At 42.3% G+C, this 23,871-nt stretch overlaps 1 long non-coding RNA gene across 2 annotated transcripts in view; it reads right to left on the bottom strand.

Annotated features, from left to right (window-relative positions):
* Positions 1–17,470: 17,470 nt before the first annotated feature.
* Positions 17,471–23,871, bottom strand: part of LOC111874084 — a 36,348-nt gene continuing 29,947 nt past the window's right edge. For both annotated transcript variants that reach the window (XR_002844474.2, XR_002844475.2), the window contains 2 exons: positions 18,809–18,861; positions 17,471–18,543 (listed from right to left, as the gene is read on the bottom strand). This is a non-coding gene — a long non-coding RNA (uncharacterized LOC111874084). The remainder of the gene's footprint in view (positions 18,544–18,808; positions 18,862–23,871) is intronic.

The raw sequence follows: 23,871 nt of genomic DNA, 5'->3' as shown, positions 1-23,871 counted from the left end.
TACACTCAAAGAAATTAATGAATTGCAACCAACTATAAAGTTCAGCATTGAAAGAGAACAACAAGAATCAATTAACTTTCTAGATATAACAATATATTGCAATGAAGGTAGGTTGCAATTCGCAATATATAGAAAACCCACACAAACAGACATCATTATGCCTAACAGTTCATGCCATCCATTCGAGCACAAATTGTCAGGTATTAATTACCTCATAAATAGACTACACATACACAATAACAGAAAAAGGAAACAAATAGAGAAGAACACTATTAAAAACATACTACATAACAACGGATACGGCACAAACATAATCAAAAGATTAAATCAAACAACACGAAAACAAAAATCAAACACACATGACGACGAACAACATAAAACAAAGTGGGCCACATTTACATATAGTACAAAAGAAGTGAGAAAAGTTACAAAACTTTTCAAAGACACACAGATAAAAGTAGCATTCCGCACACGAAACACAATAGAAAATATACTCAAACAAAAACCACAATTAGATAAATACAATAAAAGTAGCATATACCAAATGAAATGTGTAGATTGCCCATTGAAATACATTGGACAAACGGGCAGAACATTTAACACTAGATATAAAGAACACATACATGATATTAGGAATAATGCTAGCAATTCCGGGTACTCAAATCACATACTAAATACAGGACATGCATACGGAACAATAACAGAAGTAATGGAAGTTGTAACAACGGGAAAGAAGGGCAGACATTTGAATACATTAGAGAAATACCATATATATGTATAAAATAAGTAAGAAAGGCCTACACATGAATGATACACACATAGAAACACACAATCCCATATTTCAAACGATACATGAAATGTACACAGACTAACGGTACCTCTCTCTCCCCACTACCCATCCCCCCTACACTCACTAACATAAAACACAGCACACAATACATCATAAAGCACACGTAGCCATGACAAGCAGCGGCATGCACACAGGAAGACTACACAGAGTAAGTACAAATAGCAATATACACACATAAGAAAATATTACGTACATAAAATAGTAATACGAATATTTGTATATTACAGATAACACCTGTACAGTGTGGAAACAAGAACTAGCCGCTCCAGCACTTTAGACAGGGCGAGTAACCCTAACAATTTTAAATTTTAAATTTAAAATTTAGAGAAAATTTTAAAGGATTTTAAAATCATAACTAAAGATTTTATAGTGCTACTACAGGAAAATCAAATTTGACGTGTGCAATATAATCTACATACCAGACACATATCAACGAGGTAGATATTGATAATACGAAGAAAATAACAATGTGTTTTTAAATGTTAAATTTTAGACTGGGTTCAGTGTGGCAGCAACGTTAAGAGTATACACCTGATGATGGCCGATAGAGGCCGAAACATGTAGTGTAGAAGAGAACAAGATCAAAGACATATAATATATATTGTTTGCACTTGGGACGGAGTTTGTATCATTTATCGTATAGAGTGCAACAGGATGCTTAAATATAATATTGAAGATCTGTGCTTAGAAATCGCGGGCAAAAGTTCTCGATCAATTGGGAATGCCATCACCCAATCGATCTGCTGCTGCTTCGTTCAATGTAGAATTGCGTCGTGAACAAAATTACAACACGGGTGATCTTTTGTCGTATGTGCAATCAAATATTCTTAAGCTAACGCTTGAGCAAAAAGGCATTTACGATCAAATATTGCAAACTGTCAATAATGGGGTTGCAGAATTCTTCTTCTTAGATGCGCCAGAAGGAACTGGTAAAACGTTCCTAATTAGATTGATTCTGGCAGCAATTCGATCCCAAATTGACATAGCCTTAGCTCTTGCCTTGTCCGGAATAGCTGCGACATTGCTACCGGGTGAAAGAACTGCTCATTCCGCTTTGAAATTGCCATTGAACATGCAATTTATTAAAACTCCCACGTGCAACATTTCCAAAGCATCAGGCATGGGAAGGGTATTGCAGAAATGCAAACTTATTGTTTGGGATGAATGCACAATGGCGCAAAAAAAAATCGCTCGTGGCTCTTCATCGATCATTGAAAGATTTGCGTGGAAACATCGGACCATTTGGGAGCGCATTAATATTGCTTGCAGGAGATTTCAGGCAAACATTACCTGTAATTCCTCGATCGACACCAGCGGACGAAATACATGTTTGCCTGAAATACTCTACTTTGTGGCGACACGTAAAGACGTTAAAATTTACTACAAATATGCGTGTCCAGCTGCAAGACGATCGATCAGCTGAGATGTTCTCACATTAATTGCTGGAAATTGGGAACGGAAAGGAGCCGGTTGATTTGACCTCAGGACCAATTTCGTTGCCTCATAACTTCTGCAATTTAGTGACGTCAAAAGAATTGGTCGGAAAAGTATTTCCCAGTATTCAAACCAATTATAAGACTCACGATCTGCCACAGCAACGAGTTGCTGGGTACAGCTAGTATACGACAATTTATTCTCACGTACTTTGTATTTAATTTATGAAATTCTGCGCTTATACCTAGAGTTATTAATTTCTCATTTTATCGGGCCCGTTGTAAGTGCCTAATCATCTAATGTGGCCAGCGTTTCGAAAAGTTTTGAGACCCGTGGGTTAGACGTTTCGTTTAATTATTGCCCTGTTTCAGTATACACATATTAACAGAAGAGCCTTCCATGCTTTTTGTAGCGTATAGTTTACATGATCTGCCCATCTTAGATCGCTTCGCATGATTATGCCTAGGTACTTGAAGGTATTTACCTCCGGAATTAATTGATCCCCAAAATAATACATCAGTCGATCCTTCACCCTAGTTCTCGTGAAACTTACCGCTTTACTCTTATCTGGAGTTATCTTCATTTCGTTTACTTCTGCCCATTCCTCTAATTTATTTAGACCCATCTGCAACTTGCCAGTGTCACTACTATCCAATATTATCCTGCATATTATGGAGCAATCTGCGAATAACCGTACATTTGAGTCAGTGCCCCTCCAAATATCGTTAACATAAACCAGGAATAGTAGCGGTCCTAAAACGCTCCCTTGCGGCACTCCAGACGTCACTCTGGCTTCTTCAGATAGGTGCCCGTCTACTCTGGCCCTCTGTGAGCGTCCTGAAAGAAATTCCTGTATCCTCACAACTACCCTGAAGTCAACTCCAGTTTCCGCTGTTTTTGTGAGTATCCCTTCATGTGGGACCAATTCGAAGGCATTATAAAAATCTATTTTATCGCGTCTGTCCTGAACCCCTCGTCGAGGACCTCAGCAATATCCTGTCAGACTGTGACTAACTGTCTTTCGCAGGAGTACCCTGGCCTAAAGCCATGTTGGTCCTCATATAACCAATCTCTCTTTTCCCAAATCTGTCTTACATACCCTGCTATTACATGCTCCATTTGTTTGCAAACCACTGATGATAAAGTGATCGGTCTGTAGTTCCCAATCACTGATCGATCTCCAACTTTGTAAATAGGGACCACTATAGCCTTTTCCAGTCCCCTGGTATAGCTCCCTTTTTCACCGTTATGTCCAGCAGTCTCACAAGGTACGGAATCATGGCTTCCCCACCCAACTTTAGAATCACCCCAGGGATACGCTCTGGCCCGACAGAGTTCTTTCTCTCGATTGCTGATAATCGCTTCCTTATAATGTTTGTATTATTATTTAAGGGATTAGCAGAATCCTGTTTGGATTTGTGGATTGTTTCGTTCAACACTGAATACAGACGCATAATAAGAATTTAAGGCGTTGGCCTTTTCTATTGGATCTGTGATGGGATCATTATGGCCTTTGATCGCCGGGATATTTTCTCTATTTCCTCTGTGCCTTTGAATATATTTAAAAAAACTCTGCCCAACAATTACCTCCGTTTTGTTAAGACCGAAAGTAAGGTCTCTTGAGCCTTCCTTTTTGCTACTAGTAGCTCCTTAGATAAAAGCTTCAACTCCTCTTGGTAATGTTCACCAAACTTCTTCTTACTGTGCAGCCCCCTCACCTTTACCTTTAACAGTTTAACTTCTCTGTTATACTACTCAGGATCCGGATTTGTTACTGAGAATTTTATGAAGCACAAAACGTTCCATACTCTCGTAAACTATGTCCTTGTAACTTATTCATATCTACTCTACGCATCTACCATCCCCAGCCCAAAAGGTAAATTTTTCCGGCGAAAGGTCTGCAAACCTAAAATGTCTGTTTTTTGGTATAACGGGACTAACCCGCTACGATCAGTGATTCCAGGAACAATGTTACACGAAGTAAGTGAATTATCAGGTTTGAGGAGGTAAATGTCTCTTCTTGTCGGACCGCCTACAGCCTCGGCATAGCCGTTATCCCATAATATAGTACTTTGTTTACCAAAGCCTGAAAAACTTTCTTTTATCCGCATCCCCATTCCAGTCCGCCTGAGGTAAGTTCAAATCTCCACCTGTGATGCTTCTTTTCGCTGCGTCTCGCGTCATTTGGGTTCGGGCGACTAATCTTTCTGTCGCCAATAAATCCAAGTTTAGGGCTCTGTAAATACCTATAATTTGCCACTAATATTTCGGCCAGATCCTGAGGCAGGAGCGGTCGAAACCTAGATATAGAGCAGGGGTACCTGTTGTAGCGGAATGTCCTGCGCCGCTCATTATGTCTGTCTCGGCTTCTGACGCCTGTTTGCAGGTCTTCAAGGCGTTGCTCAACATCCGTGCAACAGTGCATCAAGTGACATACACATGTCTTAAACCGAGTGGGATCGCTCTTTCTTTTTGGCAATGTCCACAGTTGCGTGGTAGTTGGACAGTCGGGCAGGAGGCGCTGCGCCAGAAGGTCTGGTCGGACGGTGGCCTCCCGAGGTAACCCAAAGGGACCCGGAGACGCCGTCGGGAGACCCGGGCAGTGTTCTCGTCTGCATAAGCCTTCGAGTTCCCTCGAATCCTCCAGCAGGGATATAGGGTTTGGAACGCGAAGAGCACCGCAGTTGCGGCGGTGTCCGGGTCGTCCCCTCGGACCTTGAAGATCCGTGAGAGGGCTACGCGGAGGTGTCGCGCCGGCTCGTACCCATGTCCGCAGCAGGTCTCCAAGGTGAGGAGCCTCTAGTCGATAGACTAATGTAGGTAAGGGAAGTCGGCAAACTGGATCCGCAACTTCGGGATAAGGATTGGCTCTGAGGACCGGGGCGCGTCGGGCTTGGTCGGGAAGCGGGCCTGCGCCAACGAGCCGGGCCTGGGCGAGGCGATGCCGCGAGGCGGATCCGAGCTCGGTCCCGAGCCTTGGCCTCCCGCGGATCTTCCACGCTGCGAGGGCCCGCGCTAGCTCGCGGCGCCCTCTTCGGCCGCCACTCAACGGTCGACTCAGAACTGGCACGGACTCGGGGAATCCGACTGTCTAATTAAAACAAAGCATTGCGAGGGCCCTAGCGGGTGCTGACGCAATGTGATTTCTGCCCAGTGCTCTGAATGTCAAAATGAAGAAATTCAATAACTATTTTAATCGTTCTTCTGTTCTCACACTTGTTGACTTATAACCACGTCGAGGTCCTATGGAGTAGGAAGAGGACAATGTACGAAGTTCGAGAGATGAGATTCTTTCTTCAGGGCTTATCGAGCCTTGCTCAGACGAGGGATAGGTTTTTGTGAAGAAGTCCCTGGACCATTGTTAATATTTGTGTAATATACTTGATTTATTTAACAGGACTACACACGTTACACGAGTAGTCACTTACAATCACTAATACACTTTTTGGCACGCACTGTACACATTATATTTACACTACTACGGTGGTGAATATGATACGTCAGCCTCCCAGCCTGTGTTAATTCTTACTGTCGTTTACTTGTTTGTTTCGTACTGTGGTTACTAGTCTGTCTTCGCCATCCGAAATCAGTCACATAAATACTGTAGTGATGACATATATTCTGGAACCTTCTGTTTCCTAGTTATTCTCGAAGCTGTTTTATTGTTCTGAGAAAATTCTGGAAGTTTCTTCTAATCAGGCTGGTAGGCTGAGTAAGGCCCCCCATTCACAGTTTGGACTGCCGATCGACCTGCAGGTAGAACTGACGGACTGACGGGTTTCCTACAGTCCAAACGATTGGCCGGCAGGCCCCACCACACACATCAGTTTTGCATTTCAGCCTTGAACTGTGCAGGCCGAACGGGAGGCCAATCTGTGTATGGGGGGCATAAGCCATTCATGTTACCACACCGGCTAAGGGAGACCTTCCTAGTGGCCCTTATCTAAACATTCCTCGCTGTAAATTCTTAGAATGGTTAATGTAAAACTGGGCATAAGTTACGTTTAGTATAACACTGGTATTAAGTAACAAGTGTTAATATTTAAAAATTAGGCCGGGAGGTAATCCCAAACATATGTTGGTTCAATACCATTGAAATAAGATTTGCTTTGACTGCCGTCTTATACTTATTACAACAAAATTTACACGAATTGATTACCGACCAAGTTACATCGATTATGGCCAAAAACATGATAATACAGTAAAGACTACATTGAAGCAATTGTTTTTTCAGTATAATTTTGTATTAACTATTAATTCACGACTCCTAATAGGATTGAGTAGTTTAATATTATAGTGCACAGTACACTCGGGCATAAGCGCCACTTTACCCTCGTTTGTTGTCGATGTTGTTTGCACGTAACACTATGCTTGATAACAATTTTATTCATTGTTCACAGTTGACCTTGTCCTTGGATACATCAGCTGTTCAGCTTAGTACACTCTTACTGTACTAATCAAGGACATTACAATTAAGTTTTTACAAACGTATACATTCTTACTGTATTAATTTTCAACGGCTCCTCAAAATTTTATCGTGTTGCAAACAACTCAGTATTTACATGAATTTATTATTAATCTTGCAAGTACAAAAAAAACGCCTTCTACATGAGCGCGACGTATTTTCAGTATCAACCTCTATAACAGCAGATGTTAAATCTGTTTCGCCCATGAACAAGCCATAATCAAGTCCTTTATGCTTGCCGGGTCGTTCAACAGGGTCCTCTCCTGAAGGTTCTTCGGTCTCGGGTGCTTGGGGTTCCCCTGATCCCAGCTTTAGGTTTACAGATGTTTTTTATGATTTATATTGATTCGGCCGGGCCGGGAGACGACCTGTTCCCAAATGAAGCCCGTGTTCGTAACCTAGTCGTCGATTGGGAGCTACCGCCCCTTCCTATCCCATTCGGAATGGGTTGAGAGAATACCACACTTAGCAAGCAGGTGGGCGCTGTTGTCCGTGGCGTCCCACGTGAAGTGGGTTGGTCTACATCTCTCGCGTGCTTTTAGCTGTACGTCGTTGACAGTGACATTACGTTTCAAGCGGATCCGCGAGGAGGCGGGTCGCGGAATTGTCTCATGCATGCCTCGGCAAGGTGTTCAGCCGATATCAACTGAGGTCCCGGTGGAGTCATATTTACTCCCGTTGAATCTTCCAAACCCGAACCCTTGGCAGTGTTTTCGCTAGATAGTAGATAGGGACAGTTGGAATCTCGTTAATCCATTCTTGCACGTCACTGATTACATGACGATGTATTCGGCAATTCCGCGCAGGCGGCTCCTTCCAAGGAGATACGCCGCTGGTCGTTTAGGTCCTTCAGTGTGTAGTACCCAGGTCATGAAGGCGAGGATCGCACGGCCCCTGAGACATCCCGTATTTCTAGTGATTAGCCCCGGATTCCCATATTACTACCGGTGAGGCGCTCTTCCCTACCTTGAAGCAGTTGGAGGCAAATCTAGAAGGATGTTATGTGTAATCCAGGTGCATTCATGCGATCTCAACGCTGGAGACATCACATATGGGGAGGTAGTTACCCAGGAGTTTGCCATCCAGCCCTAGAATCATTAGGGCTTTGAGCGTAATCTTAGGAATCGCCCCTCTCGAATCTACCACAATCGACGATACCTTGGCCTCTCGAGTAGATCCCTCAGAAAAGAAGACATCAACCATGGTCTGATAATTCGCAATTTTTTCCGCGGCACTCCGCGGGAGGCAGTCCCCACTCAAAGCGAACATTAACGTCGATAAAGAGAGCCATTTTCCCATAAGTTACGAGGTTAGGTTTGAGTCTCCCCTCCCTTACCGAGGTACTACTGTTCACGGGTTATCTTGTACCCCTTTTCTTCACTCTTAGTAGCTATTACAGCATCCTTTTATACTGATTTTGGATCCTCTTACCTCTACCGGCCACACATTCTGCGAGCACGTGCCCTATGTTTTCAGTTTTGTCATTACATCGCCGACAATTTGCCGACATACCCTTATCGGCTCTCCTTAGAACAACGTTGACGCTAAACGTGTTAGTCCCTATTCTTAGAGCATCAGTGTGTCTGCTATAGGACAAGACCGTCGGATGTTAAAGCCAGGCGTTTCTAAGAGTATCATTCCTAAAGTCACGTACTCCCTGACGTTGGGAGGCCAGATAATCCCAATCTTTCGACCCTTGGATCTTGTTTAGGTGACTGGCTCTCAACAGGTCTTTTGGCGTCACCGACCAAGTAATACGCTGAGATTTCGCGACCTTCTTGCAGCGATCTTAGAGACCGCCCTCAAGGCTAGCAGCCTGAACTCCAACGTCTCCACTCGCCAGCCGAGCTAACCCCGACCTGAGACTGGCTAAGTGGACAAGCTTATCCAATCGGCGAATCCCCATACACCCATCCCTTTTCCTGGCTTATAGTACATGATCTGTTGTACTGGGATGGCGGTGAAGGATATCCTTAATGACCGCCCTCGCCTGCTGGTGAGACATTTGCAGCCTAGTTACCTTGGGACTGCTAAGGTTTAATCCGTACAAAAAATAGGGTACTATTCGTTCAAGAATGAGGTTGACCTTCTACGGTTTCGATGTCAACCCACGTGCTCTGCTGACGGCCTTAACCAGCTTTTCTATCAAGGCACCATTCTCTAGGACTTCAGAGTGTGCGTAATTGACTCAAAGATAATTGAGTAGAGATTAGTATCTGGCTCAAGGTACCATAGTCTCCCCTACTGACAAGGCTGGGTTCCTAACTATCCAGTTATTCCTGTGTATTTTAATGAGCAATGAGCACGATTTGCTTGGATTGGGGGTCATTCCGAGCTTATTTATGTAACGCACAACCTGATCTACGTGATCCTGGGTCTCAATCGAGTCCGCCAATACGACGATGTCATCCGCAAAGTCCAATGCGCATGTCCCACGGCCGCGAATTCTGAAGCCCTTTCTCGAGAGGATCCATCACCATATTCAAAGACAGTGGGGATAGGGGATTTCCTTGTTTTATACCTCTCACCAGATGGATACAAGTCCCTACTGCGTTGACCTTTATGGAGATGCCGGATTACATATTTTGAATCAGTGCTATTGTATGTATTTCTAATCCTTGGGAGCTTAGCACTCGTAGGATGGCTTCATGGGGTACAGTGTCGAAAGCTTTGGCCACATCAGAAGACTTCAAAAAATTGTCCCATTTTTCTTTGCTTGTCGAATGCATTCGTCAAATGTGAAGATGTTGGCGGAACAATCATTGAGGGGCATGAACCCTTCTTGCCTTTGATGGATGTCTGTGTGTCCTCAGCCTGACTTCTAAGAGAGCCGTATAGATCCGATTGAGTAAGGAGACCATCGTAATTGGTCTCCAGTTACAGACTTCCATTTGGATAAAACATATTTTAACGTGTTTCGTTACTGAATTAGCCGTAGAGATTGTTAATTGGTTTATTCAACAACCTACAAGTAACCGCTACAATTAATTATAACAATGTTGCGGTGTTTCACACTTTATATCCCTAATCGCAATAATCTGTTTACACTGTTGCGGGGTTTCACGATTTATAACCCTATTCGCAAATCAGTTCACTCTGTCTTCAGTAGGCTACTCGTTTACAGTACGGCAGCTACGTAAGTGTCCCTGTATAACACACTCCCAGTTACACAACTACGCACACGTCCGGTTCTTCTTTCCGCGAACGCTTCTATACTCCAATTGCAGGCTGCTGACTGGAGAACTGTCTTCGGCGCTGATACACTTTAACTCTCTCCGGGGACTGCTACAAGTTAACTTGACTACAACTGAATTCGGCGACTGTTCTAATTCCCTTATATAGCCGCAGTGCTTCCCTGTTGCGTAATGAGTGCCTTGTCACAGTAGGAATCGGTGCCACGTCGCCGTGTTTGCGTATAGCCTAGCAACGCTGTTACCTCACGCCGTCTTACGTCACCGCCAGTTGCGCGTTACGTTACCTTGNTGACCTGGGGGGGGGGGGGGTGACAGCGCTGACTCATCCGCCACGTCACTGTGGGGGGTGTTCTCCTCCATTGTGCAACATGTCAATATATTATAGAAAGAGTTAATCCGCTAGATAATAAACAAATTGACCAGACTAGTGAAACTCAGTTAGTAGTGAAAATTTCAAATCAAGAAAAGACCGATGTAGTTTTAAGACGGTAGGGGGAACGCGTCGAAACAGAATAGTTGAAGTTAATAATTTGGAGAAATTTTATTCAAATAATAATGACGTTAAAGAAATAATTTCTTAATGTAATTTTGAGAGCTCTGTTCCATGCATTTCCTGCCAAGAAAAAAAAAGTAACCATTTTGTGTGTGACCAAACTATGTGAAGCGATCGAAGTCAAAGTAAAGGCGAGTAGAGCNGTGCATACAGAAATTGTATATATATATATATATATTGTAAATAGTTAAATTAACAATTATCGTAAACCAAATGTATACTAAAATATGAAACGACGTAATTTCAAGTCTATCGACCTCTTTAAATTGAGTAAGAACCAAATGAAAATTTAATATAAATGAAATAATTACCATGACAAGTGAACTCGCTAAAGGGCATTATGACAGTTTATTGAATTTGGAGCAAGTGATCAAGAGAGGAACGCTATATTTGCTACAGCCATTTGGAAAAAGTTACAAAAGAACTCTTGCAGGTTGCGATCAGTTTGAACGCAAGAATTTTATTTCATCATAATTTATGAGCAAAATTATATAGTATGAAGAAATATATATTTATATAAGGGAAGTGTTATGTACTTGATAGTTGGAAGAATTGTTTAAAAATATCTGTTTTGTCAGACAAGATATTTTAGGCGAGAAGAGCGGGGAAGAATCAGGAAAGCTCAATTTCGTTGACCCCACCTAAACAGGTATACGTCCTGTCAGTGAGTATACTATCACTCCTATAGAGACAGTTTACATGTACAGTCACCCGTAACAGGTGAACGCTTGAGTTATGAAGTCAATAATGAGGCCAGCTTTCCTACGTTGATGTGGAATCGGAGCACCAGTAAGTTGCTCCTTAGGGCAAGTCGCTGAGTACAACCCCTGTTTCGTCATATTTGATGACATTATGTTATGAGTTGAGCCCAGGACAGGCTATATTATGGACAACGATGCTGCCTCATTTTAAACAGAACCCTGTTACATTCCTTTTCAGACACCTATCCTAATAGGGGAGCGTACTGATTCAAGATCGCTGAATAAGGTCTACATTTCTTGTAAGATTTGAGGCTTTCACGGCAGTGACTATGAAGGAAGCAGTCTTCTGGGATTTGGCACCGTGTATATGTGGTGTTAACCGACGTTTGTTTGTTCATAGAACTGTTCAACTTCAATGGCCAGTTCTATGAACAAACCAATGGTGTGGCGATGGGCTCGCCACTTCCTCCGGTCATCTCTAACCTCTATATGGAGGACTTCGAGGAGAGGGCACTTGACTTGGCCCCACACAAGCCCCACTGCTGGTTTCACTACGTGGACGACACTTTCTTCATCTGGCCACACGGTCCCGACAAGCTCAGGAAGAACCACCTAAATAGTATCCAGCAGTGCATCCAGTTCACAATGGAAACTGAAACTGAAGGCCACCTCCCCTTCCTGGATATAGATATTTACAGGAGACCCGACGGTTCCCTGGGCCATAGAGTGTACCGCAAATCCACCCATACAAACCTGTACCTTAACGCTGCGTCCCACCACCACCCTTCCAACAAGCAAGCTGCACTTTCCACATTGGTGCACAGGGGTAGAGCACTGTGTGATCAAGACAGCCTACATGCCGAGTTGGTGCTCCTGAAGGATGTATTCAAGAAGAACGGATACAACAACCGGCAGATCCACAGAGTTCTCAACCGTCAGCCCAACATCAGCCGGCCTGAAGACAAACCGAGCTCAGTCGTCTTCCTTCCCTATGTCGGGACCATATTCAACCATATCAGCAGAGTGCTGTCCCGGCACAACATCAAAGCAGTGGGTCTGCCTCCAAACAAATTATCCAATTTCCTCCGGCCGGTTAAAGACAGCCTGGGCCTAAGGACACCGGGTGTATACAGTATCCCATGTGAGTGCGGGAAGGTCTATATTGGGCAGACAGGCCGCTCCGTGGACATGAGGTTGAAGGAGAATCAACGGCACATCCGTCTCGAACAACCAGACAGGTCGGCCATAGCTGAACACAGCATCGATCTGGGACACCGCAATCAGCTTCAGAATACCTCCATCCTCGCCACCAAGACCCGCTATATGGATCGCATCATTACGGAGGCAATTGAGATTGAACTGCATCCAGAAAATATGAACAGAGAGGGGGGGTTGTCTCAGCAAGTCTTGGAAGCCTCTCATCTGTTCTCTTAAAAACCCCCACCGGGATATGACGCCAGATCCAGAAGGCCACACAGGCCATGACCAACCAACATGACAACCCCCGCCCCCTCCAGCTTACGGGTTAGTGCCCAGCCACGGTGCCAAATCCCAGAAGACTGCTTTCTTCTACATTTCTTGTCTGATAGACGTAAAATGGATTTCGATGAAACTAAGAAGACATGTTAATTTAAGATGAATAAATGAGTAATTTAATTTACTGATCAGGGTGAGGAACTGTAATTTGTTTGAAAATGGACTTTAGTCTAAGTGATCGCCCTGTTGATAGTCATTTTAGACTTATCTCCTTTGCAAGCAAACACTTTGTTAGTAACTAAACTAATGCGATTTTTAGGAAATTTAAAGAAAATATTAAGCAAATTTCTGTGATAACCAGTATATGTGCAACAGTCGAGGGTCCGTGGAAGCTGATTTCTCTGTGGTATGTGTCAAGGTTGTATAGGGAGGGCCAGTTGATCGGTTGGTGAGCCAATTTGTCTTAATGCTTATTAGTAGTTGCACTTGAGTCAGTGGGGAGACGTTGTGAGGCAGTTGCCAGTCAGCAAGGACCTTTGTGAAGTTTGTGGATTGGTGAGAGCATTATAATTACTTGTAGTTAAAGAGTTATAAGTATTCAGTAAATCCAGTTATCGATCCAGTCCCCGTTAACTAGTCACTAACACATGAGACTACTTGAGGTTTATACTGAATGTATATCTTCTTGTTTTCCATGACTGTCTCCTGAGAACTCAGAACTGACTTCATTCACTTCTCTTATAAGCACTCTGCACTAGTCTGTTAATCTCTTCGAAGCTATAACAGGTGCTTGTTACATAAGCTTCACACTGATCACACAGAAAACATCTTTCATTCTTGACTCCTCTTGTTGTAACGCACTCAACTGAAGGTTGTTTACAGGTCGTTGCATAGAAATTGTGATCCTTCTATTGTTGCCTTGTACGTATTCGGTTGTGGGGTGTTTACTGTTCCATTGCCTAGTATCACTCTAGCCATCCACGTTACAATATTAAAATTCTTTAATCAGTATCCAAAAGGTAAATTGTGAAATATCTTAAAATTGTATAAAAGTCTAATTTTGTGAAATTACAAGATTATTCAGTGTTTATGCTGTCTTATTAATGCAACTGTCATAACGCTTCAGTTAGTGTAAGAGGATGCCGAAACAATATTACAAGATCTCCATTCAGTGTTTATGCTGTCTTATTACTGCAACTGTCATAATGCTTCACTTAATGTAAGAGGATGCCAAAACAATATTACAAGATTATTCAGTGTTTATGCTGCTTATTAATGCAACTGTCATAACGCTTCAGTTAGTGTACGAGTAAGAGGATGCTGAAACAATATTACACGGTTTCCATTCAGCCAGTGTGTACAGTATAAAAGTCATTGTCACACATATGGGTGTGACTAATCAGATGGGGTTTGAATTGGTAATTGGATTTATTGATGACTCCTTATACAATCACTCATAATCACAATATGTTACAGTAACTCACAACAAATCTTCAGCTGAACCCTTCTTCCTTGACTGTCTAGGACTTGTTCAATTCTGATCTGATCTAATTCTAATCATCTTTCTCTCTATATATTCTGATCTGTGACTCGATCTGGGTTTCCTGTTGTATTGCATTGGGTTGGACCGACAAAAAACACCTTTTATTTCTGTATCCACGAAAATGTTTATCACCTGTACCCTGTATCCACAGAAACGTTGCCCTGTAATGGCTTGGTTTCCAAGAATCTGTCTCCACAGAGATGTGTTTGCCGACATTCCCTAGCAGTGGGCTGCACCTAACATTATTATATCAGGTGTTGAGCTGAGTGCAAAATTTCTATAAACTGTAGCATAAGTGTTTTGTAACGAGATTACCATGTTCTTCATTGAACAGTGTATACTAACCAACCAACTTCATGGAGATGAGCCCTTCATGAGAAACCGCCAGTTGTGCAGCTCCTCAAGAATTTCCCAGCAAGTTATGGAACCTGAAGCTTAATTACCATGTTCACAAGAGTCCTACATTGGTCTTTATCCTGAGACAGATCAATCCAGTCTATGCCACCCCTTCCTGTCTCTCTAAGATACATTTTAATACAATACTATATGTAGATTGTAATGTAAATCTTCATGTCTTCTCTTTATACATTCAGATACTGCTTTAGCATGAAGTAGGCATATGTGGATAGTTGTCTGTTTTACACAATTGAAGTTGGTGCAGCAAATGTTGAAAACAAAGTTGCTGCAGGTTAGTAGTCACTCGTAATGAAGGTGCTGGAGATAGCCCCCCATTTATGCAGGACTTTTCAGTGTAACAGGAGAAATTTACAGTGCTTGAGTTTGCTTGCTATAATGAAGTACTTGTCTATCATGGTTAAACTGTATAATAATGTTCATTGATTTTAATATTTTCTTCTGGAGGACTCTTCCAGAACAAAATATTGAACTCAGTGAACATTAAAAATGCCAAGAGTTAGATAATGTGTATGTACAGTATGTTCCATTCAAACTTGCCGCATTTTAATTAATCATTCCGAACAAATTGTGATAAATTATGGATTACAATTAACACTAGAATGAAGAAAAACTCGAACAATTTTATTTCATGACTTTGAAGTTGACCTCTGGTTCAGTACACAGCTCCACGATTGCATGAAGCAAAATGGCAACTTAACGGCAGCATTCACAAACAGTAGTGAGGTCTGCAGAAACAAAATCAATAGTTTCAGTGCAAATAAACTACTGACTAGAGCATGGAGGAGATGCACCTGATAGGAAAACAGTTAAGGTGTGGTTCGAGAAGTTCCTGGTTCTATATGTAATATTACAAATGCGATCGTGAATGCAACAATTTATTTGGTTGTAGATCTTTCTCTTTTCTTCCTCTACACTACATGTTTTGGCCGTAATTAGCACTCATCAGGTGTATTTTTCACTATGTAGCTATCGCACTGCACACAGTCCAAAATATAAAACATCAGCCTGTCAGTTTTGTTTAAAATTTTGCCAACACACACACGTCAATTTGATTTTAGAATCCCAGTTTAAAATTTAAAATTTCTAAAATTGAAAGATCAAAATTTTAAAGTTTTAAATACCAGGGATACCTGCTCTTGTCTACTTGTGCTGCAGCAGCTATTCCTTGTTTTCAGCAGTGTTTATGTATTATTCTGTGCAGGCTCTGTGAGTGTGTGTGTGTCGCTGCTCATCTTTACTACTTTCACCGTCATGTAGGCAAGGATTGCACGGACCCGGAGACATCCCATATTTCTAATGATCTGCTCCGGATTCCCATATTTCTACGAGTGAGCCACTCTCTTCCCTGCCTTAAAGCATGTGGGGACAAATCTAGAGGGATATTATGTGGAATCCAGGTGCGTGCATACGTTCACAACGTTGGAGCTAACAGCACACATGGCGAGGGACATCCCCAGGCATTTGCCATCCAGCCTTAGAATGGTTAGGGCTTTGAGCATATCCTTAGGAATCGCTCCTCTTGAGTCTACCACAATCGGCAACACCTGGGCCTCTTGAGCAGTACCCAGAGAAACGAAGAAATCAGCAAAGATCTGATAATTCAAAATTTTCTCAGCGGCGCCCCGCGCAAGGGAGTCCCCACTCTCAAAGCGAACATTAACGTCCATAATGAGAGACCTTTGCCCATCAATTATGAGGTCAGGTTTGAGTCGCTCCTCCCACACAGAGAACAACTGTTCCCGGGTAATCTTGTACCCCTTTTCTTCACACTTAGTAGGTATTACAGCCGCCATCTTGTCGTGACGTTGGATTCTCATACCTTTACCGGCCACACATTCCCCGAGCACGTGCCCTAAGGTTTCAGGCTTCTCATTGCATTGCCGACAATCAACCGGTAGTCCTTTGTCGGCTCTCATTAGAGCAAACGTGTTAGTTTTTAGCCTGAGAGTATCTGTGTATCAGCTAGAGGACAACACGGTCAGATCATAAAGCCAGGCATTTCCAAGGGGGTCGTTCCTGAAGTGACGTACTCCATAACCTTAGGAGGAGAGGTTCTCTTAATCTTTAAGACTTGGATCTTGTTCAGGTGACCTCCTCAGAGGTCAACATTGTCCCGCATCCTGGACGTATGAGAGGTCCGAAGAACGGAAGCGTCACCGTTAACGCTATATCGCCCATGAACAAGCCATAATCATGTCCTTGATGCTTGCCGGGTCGTTTAACAGTGTCCTCTCCTGTAGGTTCTGCAGTCCCTCGAGCTTGGGGTTCCCCTGATCCCAGGCTTAGGTTTACATAAGTTTTCATGATTTATATTTGTTCAGCCGGACCGGGAGATGACCTGTTGCCAAATCAAGTCCGTGTTCATAACTGAGTCGTCGATTGGGAGCTACCGCCCCTTCCTATCCCATCCAGAAGTGGTTGCGAGAATACCACACTTAGCCAGCTAGCGTTCACTGTTGTCCGCGTGGTACCACATGGAGAGGGTGGTTTTCAATCTCTCACAAGCGCCTTTAGTTGCAAGTCAGTGACAATGCGTTTCAAGCGGAACCGCAAGGAGCCGCCACGCGGAATGCACGCATGCATGCCTCGGCTAGGTGTTCAGCCGATATCAACCGTGGTCCCGGTAGAGAGTCATACCTACTCCCACTGAATCTTCCAAACCCATTCCCTTGGCAGTGGTTCCGTTAGATATTAGATAGGGAAAGTGGGAATCTCGTTAATCCATTCTTGCGCGTCACTGATTACATGACGATGTATTCGACAATTCCGCGCAGGCGGCTTCTTCCAAGGAGATACGCCGCTGGTCGTTTATGTCCTTCAGTGTGTAGTACCCAGGTCATGTAGGCGAGGATCGTACGGACCCTGAGGCATCCCATATTTCTAATGATTTGCCCCGGATTCCCATATTTCTACTGGTGAGCAACTCTCTTCCCTGCCTTAAAGCAGGGGGGGAGGAAATCTAGAAGGAGAATATGTGTAATCCAGGTGCATGCATGTGATCTGAACGCCGGATCCAAAACCACATATAGGGAGGTACACCCCCAGGCGTTTGCCATCCAGCCATAGAATATTTAGGGCTTTGAGTATCCTTAGGAATCGCTCCTCGAGTCTACCACAATCGGCAACACCTGGGCCTCTCGAGCAGTTCCCTGAGAAACGAAGAAATCAGCAAAGATCTGATGCTTCGAAATTTTCTCAGCGGCGGCCCGCGCGAGGGAGTCCCCACTCTCAAAGCGAACATAAACGTCGATAATGAGAGCCCTTTACACATCAGTTATGAGGTCAGGTTTGAGTCTCTCCTCCTGCACAGAGAACAACTGCTCACGGGTAATTCTGAACCCATTTTCTTCACAGTTAGTAGCTATTCAAACCGGCATCATGTCATGACACTGAGTCCTCATACGTTTACTGGCCACATATTCTTCGAGCAGGTGCTCTAATGTTTAAGGCTTCTCTTTCCATCGCCGACAATCGACCAGTATTCCTTTGTCGGCTCTCATTGTGACAAAGTTGACGCCAAACGTGTTAGTCATTAGCCTGAGAGCATCAGTGTATCTGCTAGACAACACGGACGGATCATAAGGGGAGACATTTCAATGAGGATCGTCCACGAAGTCACGAACTCCAAGACCTTCGGAGGGCATGTTCTCCTAATAGTTAGACTTCTGGATCTTGTTCAGGTGACTGGCACTCGCCCGGTGACCTCCTCAAGTGTCAACATCACGCATCCAGGACGTATGAGAGGTCCGAAGAACGGAAGCATCACCGTTAATGGGCCGCTGCCTCACAATGGCCATTTCTCTGAAGATGTGCTTACCACGCTGCTCTCTTGTAAAGGCCACCTCTTCCTGTTCCACTGTTCTGGATTCCAGCCATGTCACATGAAGATGACCAGAGTGGTTACGAGGGGCTGTAAGATAGTTATAGCTATTGCATATGTAAATGTTTCATGACATAGGGTCTTGGATATGGAATGGATTCTCTGAGGCTTCGTGGTGGCTTTCGATCATCGTAACCAACCATATGGTTCCATAAAACTCAGATATTACTTGTGGGTTCCTCAAGGACTCTGTTCCATGGAGTTAGTTAATTAGGCATGGCAAAAGCCCGATATCTATTTAGACTAGCAACAGCAAAATGATGTGTTCCTAGATAAGCAGAAAATAAGTACTCACCTATGACAGGTAAGACAGGATCATATGGCTCATTGAATTTTATTGACATTTTCCTGGAATCACAAAGAGACAAAGTCATTTACCCATTTCCTGCTTGGTTTATAATACAGTTTTTTATAATGGTATTACTCAGATTTAAAAGTGTAACCATTGTTCTAACGTTCATGCTTCAACAGAGGATAAAATTGATATGAAGGACAGGTTTTACGAAGAACTAGAAAGTGTATCTGATAAATTCAGTAAATACCACATGAAAATTATGTTAGGTAGGGAAGATATTTTCAAACCAGAAACTGGGAATAACAGTTTGCATGAAAATAGTAATGATAATGGAGTTGAGTAGTAAATTTTGCCCTATCAAAATATCCTACCGTCAAAAGTACAAGGTTGTCACAATGTAACATTCACAGATTTACTTGGACATTTCCCCATGGAATGATGTGCAACCAAATGGACAATCCGATATACAGGAGACGGCATTCAAGTATACTCGATGTCCGACTGTTCAGGGCAACAGACTGTGATAATGACAACCATCTGGTTGTGGCAGATGTTAGAGAGACATTGACAGTGAGTAAATGAACAATGCACATGGTTCATATGGAGAGGTTCAATCTCAAACGGGTTCATAGATTTGGAAAACTTACAGCAATGTGATGGATATTAAGAGCTTGGGAGGCTATTAGAGAGAATATCAAAATTTCAGCCAAAGAGTCTAGCTTATTATGAATTGAAGAAGCGTAAGCCACGACCTGGAAAATGTTTAAAGGATTTGAGAATTGGATCTTGGAATGTATTATCTGTTTACAGAGCCGGAGCACTAAAAATGCTACTCGAACAACTCGATAGCTATAAACTAGATGTCACTGCTATACAAGAACTGAGGTGGTTGGGTAAAGGAGTCATGGAAGAGAGGGATCATGTTGTATCCTGTAGTTGTCAGAAGAAGAGTCACATGTTTGGAACAGGTTTTATTGTTAATAAAAAAGGTAGCATCTTATTTTAGACTTCCAGGCAAAATCTCACAGAACATGTAGGCTACAAATTAAGGGAAAGTCTTTTAACTATAGCCTTATTTGTGCACATGCCTCAACTGAAGACAAAAGTGATGAGGAGAAAGAATCCTTTTATGATGAACCGGATGAAATATATGGCAAATGTCCAAAAAGGGATTGTAAAATAATCAGAGGGGACATGAATGCTAAAGTGGGGAATGAGGATGTATATAGATCGGTTACTGGAAAACACAGCCTACATAACAAGTCAAATGATAATGGGATGAGATTAATAAATTTTGCTTCCTCAAGAAACATGGTAGTAGATAGTACAATGTTTAATTACAGGGATATACATAAACGAACCTGGAAATGTGTTTAATCAAATTGATCACATCCTAATAGATGTACGAGTAAGACACTGTTCAGACTTGATGGATGTCAGGAGCTACAGGGGAGCCAACACTGACTCTGATCATTACTTAATAATATCAAAGATTAGAAGTCGAATATCTAATGCAAGGAAGATACAGGGATCCCAGGCTAAGAAACTGAATTGTGGAAAACTGGTGGAACAAGGAGTTGCAACCAGATATACTGGATTAATTAGTGAATGCCTGGCAGGTCTCTCTGATAGTGAAGCCTGGAGGGACCTCAGAGATGTTATTATAAATGTTGCTGGTGCAGTCTTAGGACGAATGGAAAGGATAAAGTATAAGAATTGGTTTGATGGAGTGTGTGAGCAAGTGACAAATAAAAAAAAACAAACAGGCATATAAGATAATGCAGCAAAGGAACCATACTCGATGGGCCATGGAAGAATACCGTGAAGCGAAAAGAAAAGAAAAAAGATTGCATAAAAAGAAGAAAAGAGAATGTGATAAACAAGAATTGATTGAACTGGAGCATTTAAGAAGTTCAAACGAAATTAGAGCAATTTATCAAAAATTAAACAAGGGTCGAAAGGATTTTCAACCTAGAACATTATTTAGAGATAAAGAAGGCACGATATTGAGTAGTGATGAAGCAATACTGGAAAGATGGGCGCAATATTTTGAGGAATTGTTAAATGGTCATGCCTCCGAACAAGCGGAAGGTATGACCATAGTCTGGAATCAAGTAAATTTTGAGGCTGAAGAGCAACCGCTGACCATAAAAGAAGTAGAACAAGCTATCAAAAGATTGAAAAATAATAAAGCTCCAGGAATGGATCTCTTCACGGCAGAATTAGTGAAATTTGCAGGCGCAGAATATGCTAAGCACTTACATCAGCTAATAGTTAAGATATGGATAACTGAAATAATCCCAGAGGAATGGAACCTAAGTATTGTATGTCCTATCCATAAGAAAGGCGATGTCATGGTATGCTCTAACTATAGAGGAATAAGTCTGTTGTGTATAGCGTATAAAATATTTTTCAACATTCTATTTAACAGACTCTCTCCCCTTGTGGAAGGCATAATTGGGGATTACCAATGTGGGTTTCATCAAGGAAGATCAACTAAAGATAAGATTTTCACTATTCGCCAGGTCCCTGAAAAGTGTAATGAATCCCAAATTGAAACACATCATCTTTTCATTGACTTCTGATCAGCCTATGACTCCATAGATATAGTCTTTTTCTGGCAATGGAAGAGATGCACATTCCACAGAAGTTAATCGCCTTAGTCAGAGCCACTATGAGAAAACCCAATGCCAAATTAAGATTCAGAATATTGTCCAGCCCTATAATAACTAGAAATGGAGTTCGACAAGGGGATTCCCTAGCCTGCCTTTTGTTCAATATAGCAATAGAGATGGTAGTTGGAGATGCAGGCATCAACACAAGGGGAACCATATTCTATAAGTCAGTTCAAATTTTGGCATTTGCAGATGATATTGATATAATTGGTAAACACAAAAATCTATGAAAGAAGCTTTTCTTAATATGGAAAGAGCAGCAAAAAAGATGAATCTACAAATTAACCAAAATAAAACAAAGTACATGCCGGTAACCAAGAAAGACTGTGCTAATGGACCTGCATTTATTGAAATTGGCTCATATAAATTTGAGGTTGTATGTAGTTTTACTTACCTTGGATCAGAAGTAAACTGTAAAAATGACATCAGTCATGAAATAAAAAAGCGTGTACTTGTGGCAAATAAATGTCTCCATGGCCTTAGGAAACACCTGAAATCCCAACTAATACCCAGGAAAACCAAAACTTATAAGATCAGTGCTATCTTATGCCTCTGAGACCTGGCCACTTTCAAGATCGGATAGAAGACTGTTAAGTATATTTGAAAGGAGGATCCTGAGATATATCTTTGGTCCAGTGGAAGAAAATGGAATATGGAGGAAGAGGTATAACCATGAGCTATACACACTATTTAATGAACCAGACATTATTGGATTTATAAAGGTGAAAAGGCTTGAATGGGCTGGACACATAATACATGCCAGCGAGAATAGAAAGATTAAGAAAATACTTAATACTAAACCAGAAGGAAATAGGAAAGTGGGAAGACCAAGATTAAGATGGGAAGAATGTGTGTGGCAGGACATAAGAATTTTGGGTGTAAAGAACTGGAGGAATGTAGCATCGAATGGAGAAGAATGGCGAGCAATCCTGAGGAAGGCCATGGCTCACCAAGGGCTGTCATGGCAGTGATGATGTTGATGAGAAGCATAAGCCACGGTTCGACGAAGGATGATCAAGATTGTAAGATCGAAGGAAACAAACCAAACTGCAGTGATTACAGGATCCAAGCGGGTTAAATGGGCATAATCTAAACAATACAAGATGTGACATCAGCAGCATTTGAGGAATAAAAAGAAGGAACATCTGAAAGATAAAACGATGAGCTTGCGATGAACAGCAAGACAAGAACACTGGAGACCTGTATAGAGGAATAAATTAATTTAGGAGAGGTTAGCAACCCAGCAATAACTTAGTGTAGGACGAAAATGTTGATCTGCTTGCAGATTCCAACATTTTGAATGGGTGTGAGAACTACTTCTCAGTTATTGAATGATCATAAGGTCAGTGATATCAGGCAGATAGAAATGCATACAGCTAAGCTGTTAGTACCTGAGCCTACTCCTTTTGAGATTGAAATTGCTATTGCAAAATTGTAAACGTATGAATCGCCAGGTAGTGATCAAATTTCGGGAGAATTTATTCAGGCAGGAGGAGAAATATTATGTTCTAAGACTCATAGCCTAATTAATTCTATTTGGAATAAGAGAGACTTGCCTCATCAGTAGGAGTCTATTACCATACCAACTCACAAGGAGGGGCAGAAAACTGACTGTAGTGGCTTCTGACATTAAGGGAGCAGCAGAGACTGCAAGTGTCTGAGAACAGGGTGCTGAGGAGATTTGGAGTGAAGGGAGATGAAATGACGGGAGATTGAATAAAAATGCACAATGAGGAGCTTCATAACTTGTACTTTTCTCCAATTAGAATTATCAAGTCAAGATGAGATGGGCACAAATGGGAGCAAAGGTGGTGGGAAAGCCAGAAGGAAAGGAACCACTAGGAAGACTAAGACATAGATGGGTGGACAATATTAATATGGATCTTAGAGTGATAGGATGGGATGGTATGGACTGAATCGATCTGATATGGGATAGGGACCAGTGGAGGGCTCTAGTGAACACGGTAACGAAAGTTCAGGTTCCATAAAATGCTGGGAATTTCTTGGCTAGTTGCACAATTGGGGGCTTCTTGAGGAGGACTCAGCTCCATGAGGTTAGTTAACCATTTCTAAGTACCAAACACTAAACTGTACAAGTTTCTTCACCAAGGGCAAACGAATCTATACAGACATCCACTGTGTTCAGTAGTTCAATGATATTGTAACGTGTTTCGTTACCGAAGACGCCGTAGAGATGGTTAATTGGTTTATTTAACAATCTACAAATAACAGCTACAATTAACTACCTCACAGTTGCGGGGTTTCACACTTTATAACCCTAATCGCATTAATCTGTTAACACTGTTGCGGGGTTTCACGATTTCTAACCCTATGCGCAAATCAGTTCACTCTGTCTTCAGTAGTATACACGTTGACAGTAGGGGAGCT

Source organism: Cryptotermes secundus, unplaced genomic scaffold (assembly GCF_002891405.2).
Source record: "Cryptotermes secundus unplaced genomic scaffold, Csec_1.0 scaffold2111, whole genome shotgun sequence".
NCBI lineage: Eukaryota > Metazoa > Arthropoda > Insecta > Blattodea > Kalotermitidae > Cryptotermes > Cryptotermes secundus.
Note: the sequence above shows the minus strand (reverse complement) of the source record. Positions and strands in the feature narration are given on the sequence as shown.